Below are 26,285 nucleotides of genomic sequence, written 5' to 3'. Positions count from 1 at the left end.
TCTACCCTCTCTCTCTCGCTCTCTCTGAGGATCAGTGGGCTAGACAGCGCGACACTGAGACCTGGGTGAGAAAGGTCTGTTCCATGTTACATGAGTGCGGTTGTGTGAAGGAATGCCTGCCATGGTAACTATGTGGGACATAGCGTCCTGATATCCATACTGTGAGTTGCTATGGTGGTTTTACTTTCTACTTTCGAACCGTTGATCTTATCTAAGTGATACCTTTCTTATTTGCATATCAAATACACAGGAGGGTATTGGCCTGTCCACATAAGTGGCACACAAAATTGTGTAACTTCCAAAAGGAGAGTTGGCTTCCACTATCTGTCGACAGAGTCCCTACAACTTTCCCACAACTTCCAATGGTTTCAGTGAGAGGGAAGCCAACCCACAAACCATGACTTTCAATGTCACTGCTGTCACTGCTGTACTCAGTCAGTATGATAGCAGTATGGAGCTCATGGTTAAAGTCTGACTGGACTCCTCAGAGGCCACAAACTGCAATTTGATGAGTTCTGCTGAATGTGAGTGACTTTTTATTTTCTCTGCCCCCCGCTCTTTTCTTCTGTGCTTTTTTTAGCTAAGCCAATTTGGCCAGAGCGGGCATTGATGCACACACACACATACACGCACGCACACACGCGCGCACACACACACACACACACACACACACACACACACACACACACACACACACACACACACACACACACACACACACACACACACACACACACACACACACACACACATATACACATACACATACACACAGACAGGTCCTGGACTGTGGTGTCTCTGGCCCCCGCTGTGCTGAAGTTTCCCCCTCGGCCCAGCTGGCAGAAGTTACGGCAGGGGCAACAATGCGCCCACAGGACAGAGACAGGGGCCCACGGCAGCCTGAAAGGCCCCTATTGTCCAGACCCTCCATCAGGGCACATTAATTATGGGCTGCAGAGCACAGCTCTGAGTCAGAATAACCCCCTACTCCCCTCTCCACCCCCCGATTACAGCACAAACACGGCCACTGGGCCTAAAGTACCCCCCCCGCACCCCCTTACCCTACTGCCCCTCTCTCCTCCCCATCCCTCTGCTGAGCTCTTTAATGAAGCCAGAGTGAGCCTGAGCAGAGTACCCAGAGTGCCATTAGAGACTTTTATGAATTTACAAGTAACACTTCAGCATGGCAGCAGAGGAGAAGGAAAAAAAGGACGAAAAAAATAGGGACATTCTTCAAAGTGATTTTTTTCACCCACTGGGATTGGGGGGATTTAAGTCCTGCATGGTGGCTTTTGTGAGGTGAACGTCTATGCTGCTGTGTCTCCCTCCGCATTCACCTCCTCCTCCCCCCAATCAGGCACAGGAGAGGTAAAGCAGTGGGTCCAGAACCATATTATCTATAGCCTGCTCTGCTTTGTTCCTGACACTATTACCAGCAGAGCTAAGGAGAGGGGGAGGGAGGTGTACCACCTGTGTACCCTGCCTAGCCTTGTCGCAGATCTGTATGTGTTTTAGCCAGCACCTCTGACCATTGTAATCATGCAGGAGTTGACTAAATCTCATAAGCCTATATACAGAATACTGTATGTATAGTGCCCACCTATGTCATTACTGTATGAGGATACTCAACAGAATCTCTCATTCATCCACCTCATCAATCCTCTACAACAGTGACATCAGACCATCAGGTATTCCCTGCTGTCTTACAAGTATGCCATTCCACTGAAGATTACATGTATATCAAATCCCAAATCAAATCAAATTGTATTTGTCACATACACAGTTTACAGCAGGTATAAAGACTGCAGTGAGATGCTTGTGTGCTAACTTCCTCAGCAATGCAGTACAATAATCAATATCAATAATTAAAAGACAAATATCAATAATTAAAAATCAAAATAACAAGTAACAAATGAGGTAGAATGCATAGTATTAAACTGATATGGACACAATAGGATATACAGTATAGATTATGAATGTGCTATGCCAAGCATGACTGTATTTGCAATATAAAATGGGTGGTGTCTTGGTCACGCAGTTAAATAAATAGGATATACTAGAGCAGCAGCGTTGACTGTGTGTATTTGTGTGTGTGTGTGTGTGTGTGTGTGTGTGTGTGTGTGTGTGTGTGTGTGTTTGTGTGTGTGTGTGTGTGAGAGAGAGAGTATATGTGCATGTGTGTGCTTGTGTGTGTGTTTATGTGTGGTTGTGTATAAGGGTTGGATGTGTGGAGAGTCAGCGAAAATAGTCTCTAAGGTGCAGATAGTCTCAAGGTGCAGGTCTGAGCAGTACACAGCTAAGGTTAGCTATTCAGCAGTCTGATGGCTGGTGGTATATGTTACAGCAAATGTGTAAATACAGAAAATAAATGTATTTACAGGGTCATCTATATTTATTAGTGAGACAGGGAGTCTACACATTTTTACACATTTACCGTAACATATACATTACATATATGATATCATATTACCATATAACCCCTACATCACCCAAGAACTGTGATTCAATGTGAAAGACTAGGGAGAAGCACACTATCACTATGACAGAGGCCAGTTCCCCTCAACTGTAGACAAATCCCACTGCTAACGTCTTTAACTAGTTTCCATCATCACCAGTTACTTGCTTAATGACTCACATAAAGAGTTTACCAGAACAAATGGATATTGTATAGAAACATGTCTGGTTGCCAAGGTGGTTTTATATGAATGGTTTGGTCATAAAGTATGACTTGTAAGTTGCTGAACCAAAAACAGAATGTTCGTTGTGGATCAAATGTGTTTGGATATTATTGACACCCGCTCTTTGAAACTAAGCCATTGTAAATCATGGCTTTGTAATGCTTCCATTCTAACTGTGTTTTCTGTTTTTTTGTGCTTTTCAGATGGAGAGAAAATAGAGAGAGAATAGCGCAGAGAAAGACTGAGAATATACTTTTTCTCTCTATCAGATGGCAAAAAGAAAAAAGGGAAACAGTTTTTCTTTTGCATCGGGCCCCTGCCTCTCCTCTCTGTCCTGTGCTTGGCCTGGCCCCTCTCCCCTAAGAGTTGGTTACATAACTTATGTCCACCCCCGGCTCACACGAACACACACATACGTCAGCTGTGAAATATTTCTCCCCTGGATAAGCGCTCGACATCGAACACTCTCAAACACGTCTCAAAACATCTCATGCCCTGATCTCTCTCTCTCTCTCTCTCTCTCTCTCTCTCTCTCTCTCTCTCTCTCTCTCTCTCTCTCTCTCTCTCTCTCTCTCTCTCTCTCTCTCTCTCTCTCTCTCTCTCTCTCTCTCTCTCTCTCTCGCTCTCTCTCTCTCTCTCTCTCTCTCTCTCTCTCTCTCTCTCTCTCTCTCTCTCTCTCTCTCTCTCTATACAGTGGGGGAAAAAAGTATTTAGTCAGCCACCAATTGTGCATGTTCTCCCACTTATAAATATGAGAGAGGCCTGTAATTTTCATCATCGGTACACGTCAACTATGACAGACAAAATGAGCATTTTTTCCCCAGAAAATCACATTGTAGGATTTTTTATGAATTTATTTGCAAAATGGTGGAAAATAAGTATTTGGTCAATAACAAAAGTTTCTCAATACTTTGTTATATACCCTTTGTTGGGAGAACAAGTATTTGATACACTACCGATATTGCAGGTTTTCCTACTTACAAAGCATGTAGAGGTCTGTAATTTTTATCATAGGTACACTTCAACTGTGAGAGATGGAATCTAAAACAAAAATCCAGAAAATCACATTGTATGATTTTTAAGTAATTCATTTGCATTTTATTGCATGACACAAGTATTTGATCACCTACCAACCAGTAAGAATTCCGGCTCTCACAGACCTGTTCGTTTTTCTTTAAGAAGCCCTCCTGTTCTCCAATCATTACCTGTATTAACTGCACCTGTTTGAACTCGTTACCTGTATAAAAGACACCTGTCCACACACTCAATCAAACAGACGCCAACCGCTCCACAATGGTCAAGACCAGAGAGCTGCGAAGGACATCAGGGATAGAATTGTAGACCTGCACAAGGCTGGGATGGGCTACAGGACAATAGGCAAGCAGCTTGGTGAGAAGGCAACAACTGTTGGCGCAATTATTAGAAAATGGAAGAAGTTCAAGAAGACGGTCAATCATCCTCGGTCTGGGGCTCCATGCAAGATCTCACCTCATGCGGCATCAATGATCATGAGGAAGGTGAGGGATCAGCCCAGAACTACACGGCAGGACCTGGTCAATGACCTGAAGAGAGCTGGGACCACAGTCTCAAAGAAAACCATTAGTAACACACTACGCCATCATAGATTAAAATCCTGCAGCGCACGCAAGGTCCCCCTGCTCAAGCCAGCGCATGTCCAGGCCCGTCTGAAGTTTGCCAATGACCATCTGGATGATCCAGAGGAGGAATGGGAGAAGGTCATGTGGTCTGATGAGACAAAAATATAGCTTTTTGGTCTAAACTCCACTCGCCGTGTTTGGAGGAAGAAGAAGGATGAGTACAACCCCAAGAACACCATCCCAACCGTGAAGCATGGAGGTGGAAACATCATTCTTTGGGGATGCTTTTCTGCAAAGGGGACAGGACGACTGCACCGTATTGAGGGGAGGATGGATGGGGCCATGTATCGCGAGATCTTGGCCAACAACCTCCTTCCCTCAGTAAGAGCATTGAAGATGGGTCGTGGCTGGGTCTTCCAGCATGACAACGACCCGAAACACACAGCCAGGGCAACTAAGGAGTGGCTCCGTAAGAAGCATCTCAAGGTCCTGGAGTGGCCTAGCCAGTCTCCAGACCTGAACCCAATAGAAAATCTTTGGAGGGAGCTGAAAGTCCGTATTGCCCAGCGACAGCCCCGAAACCTGAAGGATCTGGAGAAGGTCTGTATGGAGGAGTGGGCCAAAATCCCTGCTGCAGTGTGTGCAAACCTGGTCAAGACCTACAGGAAACATATGATCTCTGTAATTGCAAACAAAGGTTTCTGTACCAAATATTAAGTTCTGCTTTTCTGATGTATCAAATACTTATGTCATGCAATAAAATGCAAATTTTTACCTACCAATCATACAATGTGATTTTCTGGATTTTTGTTTTAGATTCCATCTCTCACAGTTGAAGTGTACCTATGATAAAAATGACAGACCTCTACATGCTTTGTAAGTAGGAAAACCTGCAAAATCGGCAGTGTATCAAATACTTGTTCTCCCCACTGTATATATATATATATATACACTACCGTTCAAAAGTTTGGGGTCACTTAGAAATGTCCCTGTTTTCAAAAGAAAAGCACATTTTTTGTCCATTAAAATAACATCAAATTAATCAGAAATACAGTGTAGACATTGTTAATGTTGTAAATGGCTATTGTAGCTGGAAACGGCTGATTTTTAATGGAATATCTACATAGGCGTACAGAGGCCCATTATCAGCAACCATCAGTCCTGTGTTCCAATGGCACGTTGTGTTTGCTAATCCAAGTTTATCATTTTAAAAGGCTAATTGATCATTAGAAAACCCTTTTGCAATTATTTTAGCACAGCTGAAAACTGTTGTGCTGATTAAAGAAGCAATAAAACTGGCCTTCTTGAGACTAGTTGAGTATCTGGAGCATCAGCAATTGTGGGTTCGATTACAGGCTCAAAATGGCCAGAAACAAATAACTTTCTTCTGAAATTCATCAGTCCATTCTTGTTCTGAGAAATGATGGCTATTCCATGCGAGAAATTGCCAAGAGACTGAAAATCTCGTACAACGCTGCGTACTACTCCCTTCACAGAACAGCGCAAACTGGCTCTAACCAGAATAGAAAGAGGAGTGGGAGGCCCCGGTGCACAACTGAGCAAGAGGACAAATACATTAGAGTGTCTAGTTTGAGAAACAGACGCCTCACAGGTCCTCAACTGGCAGCTTCATTAAATAGTACCCGCAAAACACCAGTCTCAACGTCAACAGTGAAGGCATCTCCGGGATCCTGACCTAGGCAGAGTTGCAAAGAAAAAGCTATATCTCAGACTGGCCATTAAAAATAAAAGATTAAGATGGGCAAAAGAACACAGACACTGGACTTTTTCTTTGCAACTCTGCCTAGAAGGTCAGCATCCCGGAGTCGCCTCTTCACTGTTGACGTTGAGACTGATGGTTGCTGATAATGGGCCTCTGTACGCCTACGTAGATATCCATTAAAAATCAGCTGTTTCCAGCTACAATAGCCATTTACTACATTAACAATGTCTACACTGTATTTCTGATTAATTTGATATTATTTTAATGGACAAAAAAATTGCTTTTCTTTCGAAAACGAGGACATTTCTAAGTGACCCCAAACTTTTGAACGGTAGTGTATATATATACAGTAACACATGAGGACCGCCACAGGAATGGAAGACCCTGAGCTACCTCTGCTGCAGAGGATAAGTTCACTAGAGTTACCAGCCTCAGAAATTGCAGTCCAAATAAATGCTTCACAGAGTTCAAGTAACAGACACATCTCAACATCAACTGCTCAGAGGAGACTGTGTGAATCAGGCCTTCATGGTTGTATTTCTGCAAAGAAACCACTACTAAAGGACACCAATAAGAAGAAGAGACTTGCTTGGGCCAAGAAACACGAGCAATGGACATTAGACTGGTGGAAATGTGTCCTTTGGTCTGGAGTCCAAGCTGGAGATATTTGGTTCCAACCGCCGTGTCTTTGTGAGACGCGGTGTGGGTAAATGGATGATCTCTGCATGTGTATTTCCCACCGTAAAGCATGGAGGAGAAGGTGTTATGGTGTGGGGGTGCTTTGCTGGTGAAACTGTCAGTGATTTATTTAGAATTCAAGGCATACTTAACCAACATGGCTTCCACAGCATTCTGCAGCGATACGCCATCCCATCTGGTTTGCACTTAGTGGGACTTTAATTAGTTTTTCAACAGTACAATGACCCAACACACCTCCAGGCTATGTAAAGGCTATTTGATCAAGAAGGAGAATGATGGAGTGCTGCATCAGATGACCTGGTCTCCACAATCCCCCGACCTCAAACCAATTGAGATGGTTTGGGATGAGTCGGACCGCAGAGTGAAGGAAAAGCAGCCAACAAGTGCTCCGAAAATGTGGGAACTCCTTCAAGACTGTTGTAAAACCATTCCAGGTGAAGCTGGTTGAGACAATGCCAAGAGTGTGCAAAGCTGTCATCAAGGCAAAGGGTGGCTATTTGAAAAATCTCAAAAATAAAATGTAAAACACTTTTTTGGTTACTACAAGATTCCATGTGTTATTTCATAGTTTTGATGTCTTCACTATTATTCTACAATGTAGAAAATAGTAGAAATATAGAAAAACTCTTGAATGAGTAGGTGTGTCCAAACTTTTGACTGGTACTGTATAGCTTACTTTGGATATTTACACTATTAACATAATTAAAAATAATAATAATACATATTATCAACGGGACAACAGTAACAACAATAACCAAGGGTCAAAATAACCATTGAACAATAACAATATAGAGGACGTGTGCAGGTTGGTTGGTCTGTCAGACACTGTCCCTCATCATATGGCAGGCAGCAATGTAGTGCGCTGCCAACCCACAGCTCTCTGCGTCCTCCCCCAACAGGACGGGTAGCCTATTCTCATCAGAGAGGTCTTTGAATCCTTGAAAAACAAATTTCAAATTTGGGGAAATGACACTCTCTAATTGTTTTATATTTTTGACATTTTGTCAGGAAAAGCAGCTCTGTGTCAGGTTCTGCTGTGGTGCAGTGGTTGCACAGCCTTTTCCCTCAATGTAGCAGTCAGCTGAGTGTAACATGATCCTAACCCTGGGCTCAGTCCAGAGCTCTGCAGAGGTCGAATCACAGGTCAGCCATATCACTGTTCAACACTGGAACACAATAATCTTTCTGAGACTCAGTTTATGTGTTTGTGTGTGTGTGTGTGTGTGTGTGTGTGTGTGTGTGTGTGTGTGTGTGTGTGTGTGTGTGTGTGTGTGTAATAGTGTTATTGAAGTGTGAATTGATTTTAATGGCGGGGTGAATTCTCACACTGCACTTTTAATAACATGGAGGGAATTTAATTGAGCCTGCATGTCATTGACAGGTTATTACATTTATTTTATTATTGTTCATGGCTCTGTGGGGTCATTTGGTTGACTGCATGAAAAGTATTGAGAGAACTGTGTGTGTGTGCATGGCAGTAACAACATATGAGGACACTGAGGTCCGGACCTCTGTAATTTTTTCAACAAAAAATTTAAATAAAAATAAAAATACATATATACAGTGGGGAGAACAAGTATTTGATACACTGCCGATTTTGCAGGTTTTCCTACTTACAAAGCATGTAGAGGTCTGTCATTTTTATCATAGGTACACTTCAATTGTGAAAGACGGAATCTAAAACAAAAATCCAGAAAATCACATTGTATGATTTTTAAGTAATTCATTTGCATTTTATTGCATGACATAAGTATTTGATCACCTACCAACCAGTAAGAATTCCGGCTCTCACAGACCTTTTAGTTTTTCTTTAAGAAGCCCTCCTGTTCTCCACTCATTACCTGTATTAACTGCACCTGTTTGAACTCGTTACCTGTATAAAAGACACCTGTCCACACACTCAATCAAACAGACTCCAACCTCTTCCCAAAGCCAAGACCAGAGAGCTGTGTAAGGACATAAGGGATAACATTGTTGACCTGCACAAGGCTGGGATGGGCTACAGGACAATAGGCAAGCAGCTTGGTGAGAAGGCAACAACTGTTGGCGCAATTATTAGAAAATGGAAGAAGTTCAAGATGACGGTCAATCATCCTCGGTCTGGGGCTCCATGCAAGATGTCACCTCGTGGGGCATCAATGATCATGAGGAAGGTGAGGGATCAGCCCAGAACTACACAGTAGGACCTGGTCAATGACCTGAAGAGAGCTGGGACCACAGTCTCAAAGAAAACCATTAGTAACACACTAGTTTGCCAATGACCATCTGGATGATCCAGAGGAGGAATGGGAGATGGTCATGTGGTCTGATGAAAAAAAAATAGAGCTTTTTGGTCTAAACTCCACTCACCGTGTTTGGAGGAAGAAGAAGGATGAGTACAACCCCAAGAACACCATCCCAACCGTGAAGCATGGAGGTGGAAACATCATTCTTTGGGGATGCTTTTCTGCAAAGGGGACAGGACGACTGCACCGTATTGAGGGGAGGATGGATGGGGCCATGTATCGCAAGATCTTGGCCAACAACCTCCTTCCCTCAGTAAGAGCATTGAAGATGGGTCTTGGCTGGGTCTTCCAGCATGACAACGACCCGAAACACACAGCCAGGGCAACTAAGGAGTGGCTCCGTAAGAAGCATCTCAAGGTCCTGGAGTGGCCTAGCCAGTCTCCAGACCTGAACCCAATAGAAAATCTTTGGAGGGAGCTGAAAGTCCGTATTGCCCAGCGACAGCCCCGAAACCTGAAGGATCTGGAGAAGGTCTGTATGGAGGAGTGGGCCAAAATCCCTGCTGCAGTGTGTGCAAACATGGTCAAGACCTACAGGAAACGTATGATCTCTGTAATTGCAAACAAAGGTTTCTGTACCAAATATTAAGTTCTGCTTTTCTGATGTATCAAATACTTATGTCATGCAATAAAATGCAAATTAATTACTTAAAAATCATACAATGTGATTTTCTGGATTTTTGTTTTAGATTCCGTCTCTCACAGTTGAAGTGTACCTATGATAAAAATGACAGACCTCTACATGCTTTGTAAGTAGGAAAACCTGCAAAATCGGCAGTGTATCAAATACTTGTTCTCCCCACTGTATATATACAGTGGGGAAAAAAAGTATTTAGTCAGCCACCAATTGTGCAAGTTCTCCCACTTAAAAAGATGAGAGAGGCCTGTAATTTTCATCATAGGTACACGTCAACTATGACAAACAAATTGAGAAGAAAAAATCCAGAAAATCACATTGTAGGATTTTTAATGAATTTATTTGCAAATTATGGTGGAAAATAAGTATTTGGTCACCTACAAACAAGCAAGATTTCTGGCTCTCACAGACCTGTAACTTCTTCTTTAAGAGGCTCCTCTGTCCACCACTCTTTACCTGTATTAATGGCACCTGTTTGAACTTGTTATCAGTATAAAAGACACCTGTCCACAACCTCAAACAGTCACACTCCAAACTCCACTATGGCCAAGACCAAAGAGCTGTCAAAGGACACCAGAAACAAAATTGTAGACCTGCACCAGGCTGGGAAGACTGAATCTGCAATAGGTAAGCAGCTTGGTTTGAAGAAATCAACTGTGGGAGCAATTATTAGGAAATGGAAGACATACAAGACCACTGATAATCTCCCTTGATCTGGGGCTCCACGCAAGATCTCACCCGTGGGGTCAAAATGATCACAAGAACGGTGAGCAAAAATCCCAGAACCACACGGGGGGGCCTAGTGAATGACCTGCAGAGAGCTGGGACCAAAGTAACAAAGCCTACCATCAGTAACACACTACGCCGCCAGGGACTCAAATCATGCAGTGCGAGACGTGTCCCCCTGCTTAAGCCAGTACATGTCCAGGCCCGTCTGAAGTTTGCTAGAGTGCATTTGGATGATCCAGAAGAGGATTGGGAGAATGTCAGATGAAACCAAAATAGAACTTTTTGGTAAAAACTCAACTCGTCGTGTTTTGAGGACAAAGAATGCTGAGTTGCATCCAAAGAACACCATACCTACTGTGAAGCATGGGGGTGGAAACATCATGCTTTGGGGCTGTTTTTCTGCAAAGGGACCCGTACGACTGATCCGTGTAAAGGAAAGAATGAATGGGGCCATGTATCGTGAGATTTTGAGTGAAAACCTCCTTCCATCAGCAAGGGCATTAAAGATGAAACGTGGCTGGGTCTTTCAGCATGACAATGATCCCAAACACACCGCCCGGGCAACAAAGGAGTGGCTTCGTAAGAAGCATTTCAAGGTCCTGTAGTGGCCTAGCCAGTCTCCAGATCTCAACCCCATAGAAAATCTTTGGAGGGAGTTAAAAGTCCGTGTTGCCCAGCGACAGCCCCAAAACATCACTGCTCTAGAGGAGATCTGCATGGAGGAATGGGCCAAAATACCAGCAACAGTGTGTGAAAACCTTGTGAAGACTTACAGAAAACGTTTGACCTGTGTCATTGCCAACAAAGGGTATATAACAAAGTATTGAGAAACTTTTGTTATTGACCAAATACTTATTTTCCACCATAATTTGCAAATAAATTCATTAAAAATCCTACAATGTGATTTTCTGGAAAAAATATTCTCATTTTGTCCGTCATAGTTGACATGTACCTATGATGAAAATTACAGGCCTCTCTCATCTTTTTAAGTGGGAGAACTTGCAGAATTGGTGGCTGACTAAATACTTTTTTTCCCCACTGTATATATATATATATATATATTGTACACAAAGAAAATCATTACGGGTCAACATCTAAATATTGCTCCCAGCGTTGATAAAGGATTCCTTCTCCAACTGGAGCTGTATTTGTTGATGTTGGCTAATCAGCCTTGAGCTGGCCTTGAGTCAGGCACATCTCCCGGCTATCTACCTCTCTGTCAACCGGACTGGACCTCCTAGAGTCGACACGGAGACCTGCCGATCCATCACGACTGATCTGCCGACGTAATCGTCTGTGGTTTCAACAGGCTTCCCCTTGCGACGACCACGAAGATCCATCTGCTAGCCCCGGCCCGCTAGCACACCAAACAACAGCCGTGCTTCCTGCTCGCTGTGCTGTAGCACAAATTCGAACTGCTCTCGGACTCACATTTTGCTGTTCACTGGACCTTATGATCACTCAGCTGCACAGCTGATGCCTGCTGGACTGTTCCTTTACACGGTACCCTGTCCTGTTTATCTGTTTAGCCTCAGCCCAAACTTTATCGCCATTACCAGTTGTTGTCTTAGCTCTCTCTAATAACACCTGTGATTGCTTTATGCCTCTCTCCCATGTCAATATGCCTTGCCTATTGCTGTTCCAGTTAGTTTTTATTATACAATTTCACTGTAGAACCCCAAGTCCCTCTCAAACTGCCTCAAATAGTTCCTTTGTTCCACGCCCCAGACACGCCGAGACCGGCTCAATCGGTGCCTCCAGTGATGCTATCTCTTACATTGTTACCCAACGCTTAGGTTTACCTCCACTGTACTCATACCCTTACATATCCTTGTCTGTACATAATCCCCTGAATCTATTCTACAACGCCCGGAAATCTGCCCCCTTTATTCTCTGTACCCAACGCACTAGAAGACCAGTTCTTAAAGCCTTTAGCCATATCCTTATTCTAGTCCTCCTCTGTTCCTCTGGTGATGTAGAGGCTAACCAAGGCCCTGCAGCCCCCAGTATCACTCCTACTCCCCAGGAGCTATAATTTGTTGACTTCTGTAACCGTAAAAGCCTTTGTTTTCTGCACGTTAACATCAGAAGCCTCCTTCCTAAGTTTGAGTTATTCACTGCGTTAGCACACTCCGCCAACCCTGATGTTCTAGCAGTGTCTGAATCCTGGCTTAGGAAGGCCACCAAAAATTCTGAAATTTCCATCCCCAACTACAACATTTTCCATCTAGATAGAACTGCCAAAGGGGGTGGAGTTGCAATCTACTGTAGAGATAGCCTGCAGAGCTCTATCATACTATCCAGGTCTGGGCCCAAACAGTTTGAGCTTCTACTTCTAAATATCCACATTTCCAGAAATAAATCTCTCGCTGTTGCCGCTTGCTACAGACCCCCCTCAGCCCCCAGCTGTGCCCTGGACACCATATTTGAATTGATTGCCCCCCATTTATCATCAGAGTTCGTACTGCTTGGTGACCTAAATTGGGATATGCTTAACACCCCGGCCATCCTACAATCCAAACTAGATGCCCTCAATCTCACACAAATTATCAACGAACCTACCAGGTACAACCCTAAATCCGTAAACATGGTCACCCTCATAGATATCATCCTAACTAACTTACCCTCTAAATACACCTCCGCTGTCTTCAACCAGGATCTCAGCGATCACTGCCTTATTGCCTGCGTCCGTAACGGGTCCACGGTCAAACGACCACCCCTCATCACTGTCAAACGCTCCCTAAAACACTTTAGCGAGCAGGCCTTCCTAATTGACCTGGCTCAGGTATCCTGGATGGATATCGATCTCATTCCGTCAGTAGAGGATGCCTGGTTGTTCTTTAAAAATAATGTCCTCTCAATCTTAAATAAACATGCCCCATTCTAAAAATACAGAACTAAGAACAGATATAGCCCCTGGTTCTCCTCAGACTTGACTGCCCTTACCCAGCACAAAAACATCCTGTGGCGTACTGCATTAGCATCAAATAGCCCACGCAATATGCAACTTTTCAGGGAAGTTAGGAACCAATATACACAAGCAGTTAGGAAAGCAAAGGCTAGATTTTTCAAACAGAAATTTGCATCCTGTAGCACTAACTCCAAAACGTTTTGGGACACTGTAAAGTCCATGGAGAATAAGAGCACCTCCTCCCAGTTGCCCACTGCACTAAGGCTAGGAAACACTATCACCACCGAAAAATCTACAACAAGCATTTTGCTACGGCTGGCCTTGCTTTCCACCTGGCTACCACTACCCCGGCCACCAGCTCTGCACCCTCCACTGCAACTTGCCCATGCCCCCCCCCCCCGCTTCTCCTTCACACAAATTCAGACAGCTGATGTTCTGAAAGAGCTGCAAAATCTGGACCCCTACAAATCATCTGAGCTAGACAATCAGGACCCTTTCTTTCTAAAACTAGCCGCCGAAATTGTCGCAACCCTTATTACTAGCCTGTTCAACCTCTCTTTTGTTACGTTTGTGATCCCCAGAGATTGGAAAGCTGCCGCGGTCATCCCCCTCTTCAAAGGGGGTGACACTCTAGATCCAAACTGTTACAGACCTATATCCATCCTGCCCTGCCTTTCGAAAGTTTTTGAAAGACAAGTTAACAAACAGATCACCGACCATTTCGAATCCCACTGTACCTTCTCCGCTATGTAATCCGGTTTCTGAGCTGGTCATGGGTGCACCTCAGCCACGCTCAAGGTCCTAAACGATATTATAACCGCAATCGATAATAGACAGTACTGTGCAGCCGTCTTCATCGACCTGGCCAAGGCTTTCGACTCTGTCAACCACCGCATTCTTATTGGCAGACTAAATAGCCTTGGTTTCTCAAATGACTGCCCCGCCTGGTTCACCAACTACTTCTCAGATAGAGATCAATGTGTCAAATCGGAGGGCCTGTTGTCTGGACCTATGGCAGTGCCTATGGGGGTGCCACAGGGTTCAATTCTTGGGCCGACTCTTTTCTCCGTGTATATCAATGATGTCGCTCTTGCTGCTGGTGACTCTCAGATCCACCTCTACACAGATGACACCATTTTGTACACATCTGGCCCTTCATTGGACACTGTGTTAACAAACCTCCAAACGAGCTTCAATGCCATACAACACTCCTTCAGTAGTCTCCGACTGCTCTTAAACACTAGTAAAACTAAATGCATGCTCTTCAATCGAACGCTGCTGGCACCCGCCCACCCGACTAGAATCACTACTCTCGACGGGTCTGACCTAGAGTATGTGGACAACTACAAATACCTAGGTGTCTGGTTAGACTGTAAACTCTCCTTCCAGACTCACATTAACCATCTCCAATCCACAGTTAAATCTAGAATCGGCTTCCTATTTCGCAACAAAGCCTCCTTCACACATGCTGCCAAACATGCCCTCGTAAAACTGACTATTCTACCGATCCTTGACCGATCCTTGACTTTGGCGATGTCATTTACAAAATAGCCTCCAACACTCTACTCAGAAAATTTGATATAGTCTATCACAGTACCATCCGTTTTGTCACCAAAGCTCCATATACTACCCACCACTGTGACCTGTACGCTTTTGTTGGGTGGTCCTCACTACATATTCGTCGCCAAACCCACAGGCTCCAGGCCATCTATAAACCACTGCTAGGCAAATCCCCGCCTTATCTTAGCTCATTGGTCACCATAGCAACACCCACACGTAGTATGCGCTCCAGCAGGTATATCTCACTGGTCATCCCCAAAGCCAACACCTCCTTTGGCCGCCATTCCTTACAGTTCTCTGCTGCCAATGACTGGAAAGAATTGCAAAAATCTCTGAAGCTGGAAACTCTTATCTCCCTCACTAACTTTAAGCATCAGTTGTCAGAGCACCTTACCGATCACTGCACCTGTACACAGCCCCCAATGTCTCTATTTGCACATCATCTCTTGCACATGTATCATTCCAGTGTTAATACTAATTGTAATTATTTTGCACTGCCTATTTATTGCCTTACCTCCATAACTTGCTACATTTGCACACACTGTATATATCTTTTCTGTTGTATTTTTGACTTTATGTTTTGTTTTTATCGCACTGCTTTGCTTTATCTTGGCCAGGTCGCAGTTATAAATGAGAACTTGTTCTCAACTGGCTTACCTGGTTAAATGAAAAAAAAAAAAAAAAAATATCCAGCATCAGGCCGGCGCCATTGGAGCGGGAGAAGGTATCCATCCTCGTTTCCTGCCTCTGTGGGAAAGACCTGGAGTGGGCCAGCACGGTGTGGAACGAAGGAGGAGCCGCGTTGGAGGACTACAGGGAGTTCGCTCGCCTCTTTCGGGCGGTTTTCGATCACCCGCCCGAGGGTCGAGAGGCGGGCGAGCGGCTGATCGAGCTGAGGCAGGGGACGAGGACCGCACAGGACTACGCGCTGGAGTTCCGGACGCTGGCAGCGGGGTCCGGGTGGAACAAGCGTGCCCTGATCAATGATTTCTGGTGCCACCTATGGGAGGATGTCCGACGGGAGCTAGCCTGCCGGGATGCCATGCTATCGTTCTCCCAACTGGTGGACATGGCCATCCGGCTGGACAATCTGCTGGCAGCCAGAGGATGTCCTGGTAGGGGTCTGCCCGTTCCCACCCCGGACAACTCAGATCCCGAGCAGATGGAGCTGGGTGGAGTCACCGGTCGAGAGAGCGGAGGAGGACAGTGACAGTGTGGAGGTGGATGCGTCCGAGGTAGGGATAGGCGCTGTCCTGTCTCAACGCTCGGGCACGCCACCCAAGCGCCGCCCCTGTGTCTTCTTTTCTAAGAAGCTCAGCTTTGTGGAGCAGAACTACGGCGTTGGTGATCGGGAGCTGCTGGCTGTTGTCCGAGCTTTGACCGTGTGGAGGCATTGGCTCGAAGGAGCGAAACACCCTTTCCTCATCTGGACAGACCACCGTAACCTGGAGTACATCCGGGAAGCGAGGAGGCTGAATCCTCGCCAGGCCAGGTGGGCCCTCTTCTTCACCCGGTTTGATTTCACACTATCATATATTCCGGGTACGAAGAACGTGAAGGCAGATGCACTGTCCCGGCTGTATGACACAGAGGAGAGGCCCAGAGACAACACCCCCATACTCCCGGCCTCCTGCATCGTGGCGCCGGTAGTGTGGGCGATGGACGCGGATATAGAGAGGGCATTATGCACAGATCCATCTCCACCTCAGTGTCCAGCTGGGCTGCAGTACGTGCCTGCTCTTATCCGTGATTGTTTGATCTACTGGGCACACACATCACCCTCTCTGGTCACCCAGGTATCGGTCGTACAGTGCGCTGCCTGACCGATAAATACTGGTGGCCTACCTTGGCTAAGGACGTGAGGGTGCACGTTTCCTCCTGCTCGGTGTGTGCCCAGAGTAAGGCACCTAGGAACCTCCCAGCGGGTAAGTTGCAACCATTACCAGTTCCACAACGACCATGGTCTCATCTAAGTATTGATTTTCTTACTGATCTTCCCCTCTCCCAAGGTAACATCACCATCCTGGTCGTTGTGGACCGCTTTTCGAAGTCCTGCCACGTCCCTCCTCTGCCCGGTCTCCCCACGGCCCTACAAACTGCGGAGGCCCTGTTTACACACGTCTTCCGGCACTACGGGGTACCAGAGGATATAGTGTCCGACCGAGGTCCCCAGTTCACGTCTAGGGTCTGGAAGGCATTCATGGAACGTCTGGGGGTCTCGGTCAGCCTGACCTCTGGATTCCACCCCGAGAGTAATGGGCAGGTGGAAAGGGTTAATCAAGATGTGGGTCGGTTCCTGCGGACCTACTGCCAGGACCGGTCGGGGGAGTGGTCGGTGTTCTTGCCATGGGCAGAATATGCCCAGAACTCTCTCCGCCACTCCTCCACTAACCTAACGCCCTTCCAATATGTTTTAGATTACCAACCGGTTCTGGCACCGTGGCACCAGAGCCAGACCGAGGCTCCTGCGATGGATGACTGGTTTCGGCGCGTGGAGGAGACTTGGGGCGCTGCCCACATTCATCTCCAGTGCGCCGTGCGTCGTCAGAAGGCCAACGCTGACCGCCACCGCAGGGAGGCCCCGGTCTTCGTACCGGGGGATCGGGTCTGGCTCTCGACCCAGAATCTGCCCCTCCGCCTGCCCTGCCGGAAGCTGAACCTGCGGTTTGTGGGGCCGTTTAAAGTCCTGAGGAGGATAAACGAGGTCACATGCAGGTTATTACTTCCCCCTGTTTACTGTATTAACCCTTCGTTTCATATGTCTCTCCTCAGACCGGTGGTGGTTGGTCCGCTCCAGGAGTCTGAGGTGCGGGAGGTCCCTCCACCTCCTCTGGACATCGAGGGGGCCCCGGCGTACTCTGTCCGTTCCATCCTGGATTCGAGGTGTCGGGTGGGGGGCCTTCAGTACCTCGTGGAGTGGGAGGGGTACGGTCCGGAGGAACGGTGCTGGGTCCCTGAGAGGGACATCCTCGATCCCTCCCTGTTGCGGGATTTCCACCGTCGCCATCTGGCGCGCCCTGCTCCGCGCCCTGCTCTGCGCACTGCTCCGCGTCCTCCTGGCCGTCCCCGAGGCCGGGGTCGGCACGCTGCTGGAGCCGCGCGTCAAGGGGGGGGGAGTACTGTCACGACTTCTGCCGAGGCTGCCTCCCCTCCTTGTTCGGGCAGGTTTCGGCGTTCGTCATCACGGGCTTACTAGCTACTGCCGCTCCCATTCTCATCACTCCACTTGTCTTGTCAATCACACACACCTGGTGCTCATCCCCTAATTAGTCTGTGTATAAGTGTTCCCTCTGCCCCCTTGTCTTTGTGAGTGATTGTTCTATGTGGGAGGAGAGTAGCTCGGTTGAGATACTCTCTCATTTATTTTGCCAGGGTTGATTTTCCCCTGTGTCATTACATTTATTGTATTTCCTGAAACTGTGTTTGGTCAGGGAGGATTGTTTCCCCTGTACCTGTTTCGATTGCCGTTGTAGGCGCATTGTATGTCTGGAAGGAATACATCTGCATCCGGTTATTTTACTCCTGCGCCTGACTCCGTCCATCATTCACCACAGTTACATTCACCACTCTCTCAAACGGCTAACTCTACCCTTTCACAGCACAGGCCAAGGCCCTGGGATGTGGAACGGAACAACCCCAGCTCTCAGTCGGCTCAAGTAGGCAACTTGACAGTGTGTTTGTGAGATGCCGGACAAAAGGCAATTTTAAAACCGTCCTGCGACTCCTGCCCTGTCCAGACATCAGTGCACAACTGGTAAATAGCCACTTATAGATATGTTAGTCAGTCAGGTGGCTAGCTGCCTGAAGAGACTTCTATTGCAGTAACGTTGAAAGGCTCTGGCTAGTATTACTTAGCTAGCTAGAAGGATGAAGTTAGAAGCTAAAGCTAACATTAAACGGAGCCTACCTCAGCAGGAGCAAAAAATACGCTATGTTCTCATTACTTTGCTTTACAGACTGTGATCTGCCGCTCAGTGGTGAGGTTGAGGCAGGCTGCAATGGAGACAAAGAGGGAGCAGAGGAGACAGAGAGCGAGAGAGAGGAAGCAAGCAGAGAGGTTAGTACAGTGGTTCCCAAACTTGGGGTCGGGCCCCTGAGAAAATCTGTACTAATCTTATCAAACAAGTTAGTTGAACATCTCCACATGGACTATCTCCCCTATAGGCCTACATTAAAATGCAATCAAAATGCGAACAATACAGTTCTAAAAATGTAATACGTTTTCATTTCGTCACTGATTATATGTGTCAGTGTGAATCATTTCTCATATTTTGCCCCTTTCAGGGGTATAACATTACAATTGTATAGCTAATAGGCTATGTATTTGTCGATCGACTGAGGTGAATGAACCTAAAGCAGCTGTCACGAACGTCGTATGAAGGAGTGGACCAAAGCGCAGCGTTAGTTGCGAACATACTTGCTTTATTTAATTAAAGCATACACACGAAATAACAAAACAATAAACGACTCGTGAAGTCCTCAGTGACAATGACCGAACACGGAACAAAAACCCACAAACACAAAGTGAAACACAGACAGTTAAATATGGCTCCCAATCAGAGACAACCAGCACACAGCTGACACTCGTTGCCTCTGATTGGGAGTCACTCAGTCAAACATAGAAATAAACAACCTAGAACACCCAACATAGAAACAGAACACATAGAATGAACACACCCCGGCTCAACATAAAGAGTCCCAGAGCCAGGGCGTGACAGCACCCCCCCCAAAGGCGCGGACTGCGACCGCGCCTAAATACGAGCAAAACAGGGGAGGGCTGGGTGGGCATTCCTCCTCGGCGGCGGCTCCGGCTCCGGGCTTGCCCACCACCCTCCAACAAACCCCCCATAGCGCCCCTGGTCCGGTCTGGCCCCGCTGGCTGGAGCTGGACTGGACGTAGCAGGAGCGGTAGGCTTCAGCTCCTTAGTGGAGCAGTTGAGCGGTACCTGAATTGGCACCGATGACCCAGGCACGGGTTGTGCCGGACTGACGACTCGCACCTCTGGCTTGGTGCGCGGAGCAGCAACTGGCCGGACCGGGCTGACGATGCGCACCCCCGGCTCGGTGCGTGCAGCAGCAACGGGCCGGACCGGGCCGACGATGCGCATCCCCGGCTTGGTGCGTGGAGCCGGAACGGGCCTCAACGGACTGACGACTCGCACCCTAGGCTTGGTGCGTGGAGCAGCGACGGGCCTTACCAGGCTGACGACTCGCACCCCGGGCTTGGTGCGAGTAGCAGGAACGGGCTGAACCAGGCTGACGACTCGCACCCCTGGCTTGGTGCGAGTGGCAGGAACGGGCTGGACCAGGCTGACGACTCGCACCCCTGGCTTGGTGCGAGTGGCAGGAGCGGGCTGGACCAGGCTGACGACGCACACCGTGGGCTTGGTGCGTGGAGCAGGGACAGGCCGGGCTGGGCTGGCGACGCACACCGTAGGCTTGGTGCGTGGAGCAGGGACAGGCCGGGCTGGGCTGGCGACGCACACCGTAGGCTTGGTGCGTGGAGCAGGGACAGGCCGGGCTGGGCTGGCGACGCACACCGTAGGCTTGGTGCGTGGAGCAGGGACAGGCCGGGCTGGGCTGGCGACGCACACCGTAGGCTTGGTGCGTGGAGCAGGGACAGGCCGGGCTGGGCTGGCGACGCACACCGTAGGCTTGGTGCGTGGAGCAGGGACAGGCCGGGCTGGGCTGGCGACGCACACCGTAGGCTTGGTGCGTGGAGCAGGGACAGGCCGGGCTGGGCTGGCGACGCACACCGTAGGCTTGGTGCGTGGAGCAGGAACAGGCCGGGCTGGGCTGTCGACGCACACCGTAGGCTTGGTGCGTGGAGCAGGAACAGGCCGGGCTGGGCTGTCGACGCACACCGTAGGCTTGGTGCGTGGAGCAGGGACAGGCCGGGCTGGGCTGGCGACGCACACCGTAGGCTTGGTGCGTGGAGCAGGAACAGGCCGGGCTGGGCTGTCGACGCACACCGTAGGCTTGGTGCGTGGAGCAGGAACAGGCCGGGCTGGGCTGTCGACGCACACCGTAGGCTTGGTGCGTGGAGCAGGAACAGGCCGGACCGTACTGGGAACACACACCACTGGCCTTAAACGGGGATCAGGAACGGGCCGGACCGGACTGGCAATACACCTCAGTACCTCTCGCCGTGCCTCTACAACTTCCTTCCCTCCTCTCGCCAATGGCTCCCGTAACCCGGTGGCCTTCTCTCCTCGTCTCCCATTTCGCCCTTGGCAGCCTCCTGCTGCCCAGTCGCCCATGCCGTGTGCCCCCCCCTAAAAAATTATTGGGGGTGCCTCTCGTCCGTCCGACGATGGCACTGCTGACGCCGCTGCTCCTCTCTCGCCAGGGCCTTAATCCTACCCCAAGGTCCCTTGCCCCCGAGCATGTCCTCCCAGGACCACGATTTGCCCACCTGGGCCATCGCCAGCCTCTCCATCTCCTTTCCTGGCGCTTCCTCCCATGTCCAGTCTGCCTGCTCCTGGACACGCTGCTTGGTCCTTTTATGGTGGGTTTTTTCTGTCACGAACGTCGTATGAAGGAGTGGACCAAAGCGCAGCGTTAGTTGCGAACATACTTGCTTTATTTAATTAAAGCATACACACGAAATAACAAAACAATAAACGACTCGTGAAGTCCTCAGTGACAATGACCGAACACGGAACAAAAACCCACAAACACAAAGTGAAACACAGACAGTTAAATATGGCTCCCAATCAGAGACAACCAGCACACAGCTGACACTCGTTGCCTCTGATTGGGAGTCACTCAGTCAAACATAGAAATAAACAACCTAGAACACCCAACATAGAAACAGAACACATAGAATGAACACACCCCGGCTCAACATAAAGAGTCCCAGAGCCAGGGCGTGACAGCAGCCATTTGGGGTTATTTTGGGTTGTTTTTGCTGTTCTCCAAATAGCATTTTAAAGTGTTTTGATTGTATTGAAATGCAGTAAATGAGCTTCAACTTTAAAAACATTTCCTGGGGGAAAATTTCGGACCTCAATAAAACTCAAACCCTGGTTACGGCCCTGTGTGTGTGCGTGCGCATTCATGCTTGTCAACATAAACAACTCTCATGTTCTGCCCCATAACATATCTCTATAAAGCATTCACAGTGTAGAGAAGTATTGCTGCTCTGTGTATGACTGTTGCTTTGAAATGTGCTAAGACCAGTTCTAAAGCCCTCTGTAGCCTATGCAGCAGATGGAGGTCCTAGTTAGGTTCAGCTGAGCACCTTGTGACTGTGGCTAGCCTGGGAAGAGATCAGTCTTACTGTGTCTAAATGGGCAGGAGGGGGGCACAGACCAGCACTGCATTGGCACAGACTTGCCACAGGTCGCGACACCACATTGGATCAGCATCAGATTGTGTTAAAAGGGGGTGGTGATGGTGGGATGCTTTTTATAATCCAGTCCAGTGCTAGATGGGACTTTAGGAGAGTTAGGGGATGAGGGAGGGGGACCTGGAATCTTAAAAGGTATCATATTTTGCATCTCTAAAAGCAGTCAACAAAAGAGGCGTCCGTTCCCCTGACTGACCTGATATTGCATGGCAGGACCGGACTGGGAGTGAGATGCTAATGAGTGCATGCGATTAATACGTGTGACCGCCTGCGAGCTAGCAAGGAGGAGAGGAGGGGGGATAGGGGAGGACTCCTAATGAGTTGTGAAGGGCCCCTTTCCCAGCGGCCCCTGAGCTGAGCTGAGCTGAGCTGGGGGGGGGGGGGGGGGGGGTCTTGGGGGGGGGGCAGTTTGGGCTGTGGAGCTAGCTGCAGATTAATGATGGCCACATACCAGCGGATAGAGAGGGGGCAGCTCAGCTAAGACAAAAGTGAGCTGTGGAAAATGCTAATTCACCAGGAGGAGTGGAGCCCTAGCGTGTGAGAGATATTTTAGGAAGGAGGCTTAGAGTGTGTAACAGAATGTGTGTGGGTTTGAGTGTGTGTGTGAGAGTGAAGGAGAGTGAAGGAGAGAGAGAGAGAGAGAGAGAGAGAGAGAGAGAGAGAGAGAGAGAGAGAGAGAGAGAGAGAGAGAGTAAAATAATGCTTCTGGGGTCCTCCACACAAAAACTCAACTCCCAGCATAATGTTCTGATTTGCAGTATATGAGAGTGTTGCTGCACTTCTGCTCAACTTAAGGATTTAACACTAACTCTCTCCACCACATGAAAAATAAAACTCCTCCAGAATGGTTTGACAGCTATAGGGCCTGTGGCTGGACCCCACTCAGGAGTCTCCATAAGCTTTCTATTTATTCTCTATTGACCCACTTTCCCCTGTCTCCTGGTTGAATAACAGTATTGCGGTTTTGGAGGAGTGAGAATTTACACCCGGGCCAGGGATGTCAGGAGGAGAGCAAGAGAAAAAGAATAGAGCAGAGGAAAATGCAGTGGAGGAGTAGAGTACTGTTAAAGTGTGTGATTAACGAGCCTGTGTTATAGAAGGACCACCTATAACAAAGAGTCTAATATAGAGCACATGCAGAGTCGACCAGCACTGTAAAACACCACACAGACCAGGCTTCAGGGAGAGAGAGGGAGAGAGAGGGATGGAAGTGAAGGAGTGAGAGGGGGGAGGGAGGGAGGGAGGGAGAGAGAGGGGGAGGGAGGAGAAAGGAGGGAGGGAGAGAGAGGGGGAGGGAGGGAGGAGAGAGGAGGGAGGGAGAGAGCTATGAAGCATTAAAGGCTTTTTAGAGTTGCGAAACTAATGTAAAAATGATCAGACTGAACTGGGGAAGACAAAAGAATGACAGACAATTCCAGAGTGTTCAACCCCACAGTGCTCTCTTACACTGCTGTGTGCACGTGTGTGTGTTTGTGTGTGTGTGTCTGTGCACATGCAGATATGTGTTTGTGTGTGGGTGTGTATCTGTGTGTGTGTGTGTGCATGTGGTGCATGCATGCCTGTGAAAGAGAGAGAGAAAGAGAGAGAGGCTGGTTGATTGATGCAGGATCCTGGTGGCACGGTTAATCCAGCAGGCTCAGGCTTCCATTACCCCTCTTGTCAGTGACAGGTGTGTGTGGGTGAGTGTATGTGTGTGTGGGTGTGTGTGAGATGGCGAGGCAGGCCACTCACTCACCTCACACTTAATTGATTTATCTATTTTTCTACGCTCTACCTCTAGCAAAGCCCTCAAAGGCAGACAGGGTCTTTAAAAGGGGGTGTTGGATTCTCTGACTAAAGCTTCCCAAAGCTGCCCTGCACTCCTGAAAAGGCCTAAAAACAGCAAGGTGACTGATTTCCAGGCCAAGATCATTCTGACTGACTCTGAGAGTGGATCTGTGTGGGATCTCTCTCCCTCTCTGTGTGTTTTTGCATGTGCGCGCATTCGAGCGTGCATGTATGTGTGTATCCGTGCGTGTGTGTTTTTGTGTGTTTGTTTTGTGCTTGCATATGCATGTCTGTATCCTGCATAGATGCAAACAGTCCTTATTCCCCCGCAAAATGTTACTTGCTCAGAGTATCTGCATTCCCTGGTTTAGTCACACACACATCTGAAACAGCCCAAAGCTACCACATTGGAGTCGACTATTTGTGCTTGTGGTGGCTGTGTGTTTGCGATTTTGTAACTACTCTTGGAGAGGAAGTGCTCTTTGAGCCTGTTGATAGGTCTAATGGAGTGGTGGTAGAATAGGTGTAGTCAGTGGTTTATCTGTGTGAGTAGTGAGGCTAGCCAGCTCTGGGCAGTGAACCATGTTGCTGAGCTGGCCTGTGAGGTCTGCAGCTCTCTATGGCTGATGTGGATAATGTGGTGGATGACACAGCACTCTGAGGTGATCCTCATCCTGCCTAGCTCTGAGGCTGTGGTCTGGGGACTGGGACTGGGTGTGGGGTGTCGGGGAACATACACCATGCACCCTGGATCCTCCTTGTAGACTTTGTGATTAGTTTAATACTCCCTCACTTCTTACTCATCTGTTAAAGGCACAATCTGTAGTTTCTGGAAAAACAGGATTGACCCCATATATTTGTTTGAGCATTACCAATGGTCTGTGCATTGTTTCCCCAAATAAGTTACAGATTGCAACAGACTACCCCTCATAAGAATTGTATGATCTCTTTTTACCTACTGTACTGTACAGGGTTCAACTAGTCAGTGGGAGAAAGTGGTTCCACTTGGCCCTCATTCAGTCTCTACTGTCTATATTTTGATGGCAGCATTATTCTCTATGATGCAACGGTGCTTATGACCAACGGTCACTATGCTAGTACGGGTAGTCAACGGTGTTTTGAGTGTGGGGATGTTGGTCATAAGCGACTTGCTTGCCCGAAAAGGGAGAAGGCAGAGGGAGGGGCGCAGGTGGTCCTCGTAACGCCTGGGCCCACTGATGTAGGGAGAGGTGGGCTGACAGCGGTAGAGCAGCCACAAGCATCTGTTGCTGAGGAACAAGTTGTCCGTGTTGAGGGCACAGAGTTGCAACTTGTACCAGAGGGAAATGTTATGCAGCAGAAAAATATTGTTGTAGAAGGTAAGGATGGATCTGAAGGGCCATTTCCTCAGACTGGTGAGGAGGTGCCCAGTACGAGTGCTGCGGTACAGGAGAGGGTACATGTGGAGCTAATCTCCCAGGTAGTGGAGGAGATGCCCACTACAAGTAATGGGTTACAGGAGAGGGTTCATGTGGAGCTAATCTCCCAGGTAGTGGAGGAGATGCCCACTACGAGTAATGGGGTTCAGGTGGGGCTAGTCTCCCAGGTAGTGGAGGAGATGCCTGGTACGAGTGATGGGGTGCAAGTGGGGAGTGTTGAATGGGGTGTGGTAGAGGGGAGTCAGTGGTCTGTGGCCTCAGTTGAGGAGGATCAGGAGAAGGATATGGATATCTCTCTTGATACGAAATCAGCTGGTGAGGACTCAATTTACGATCTAGAGGAGGTAAATGGGTTTCTTGATCAGACTTTTGGGAAATCTGTCAAATTGGCAGATTATTTTGATGTTGATAAGTTTGTGAGGTCAGCTGTGATGTTACAGAAGACGGTGGGGTTAGACCAGTTGAGTGAGAAGAAGCGGTTTCGCTTGAAATTTGTTACTGCTGTTGCAGCAGCAAAAGGTGGTGGGAAACGTGGTCAGGTTAAGAGAAAATTTAAATAATGATGATGATTATGCCTCATAGGGTGTTCTATTCTCTTTTTCTGGTTTCTCTGTGGTATCTTCTGCTTTTCCTTTTTATTTTCTATATGGAGGTACTAAGGGTAGGTTCTCTCAATATTAATGGAGGAAGGGACAGGAATAAGAGGGCTTGGGTATTAGAAGTAATAAAACAGAAAAGGCTTAATGTAGTTTTCCTACAGGAGACACATAGTGATGAGGAAAATGAGGTTGACTGGGGTATGTGGTGGGAGGGGCAGCATATACTCAGTCATGGTACTAATTTCAGTGCTGGGGTGGAAATCTTGTTTTCTTCAGGCTTAGGGGTGACTGTGGTATCTACAACAGAGATTGTCATGGGTCAGGTTTTAT

This window comes from Coregonus lavaretus (genome assembly GCF_964263955.1).
Source record: "Coregonus lavaretus genome assembly, chromosome: 1".
NCBI classification, from domain to species: Eukaryota; Metazoa; Chordata; class Actinopteri; order Salmoniformes; family Salmonidae; genus Coregonus; species Coregonus lavaretus.
The sequence above is the reverse complement of the archived record's forward strand: the minus strand, read 5'-3'. Positions refer to the sequence as shown.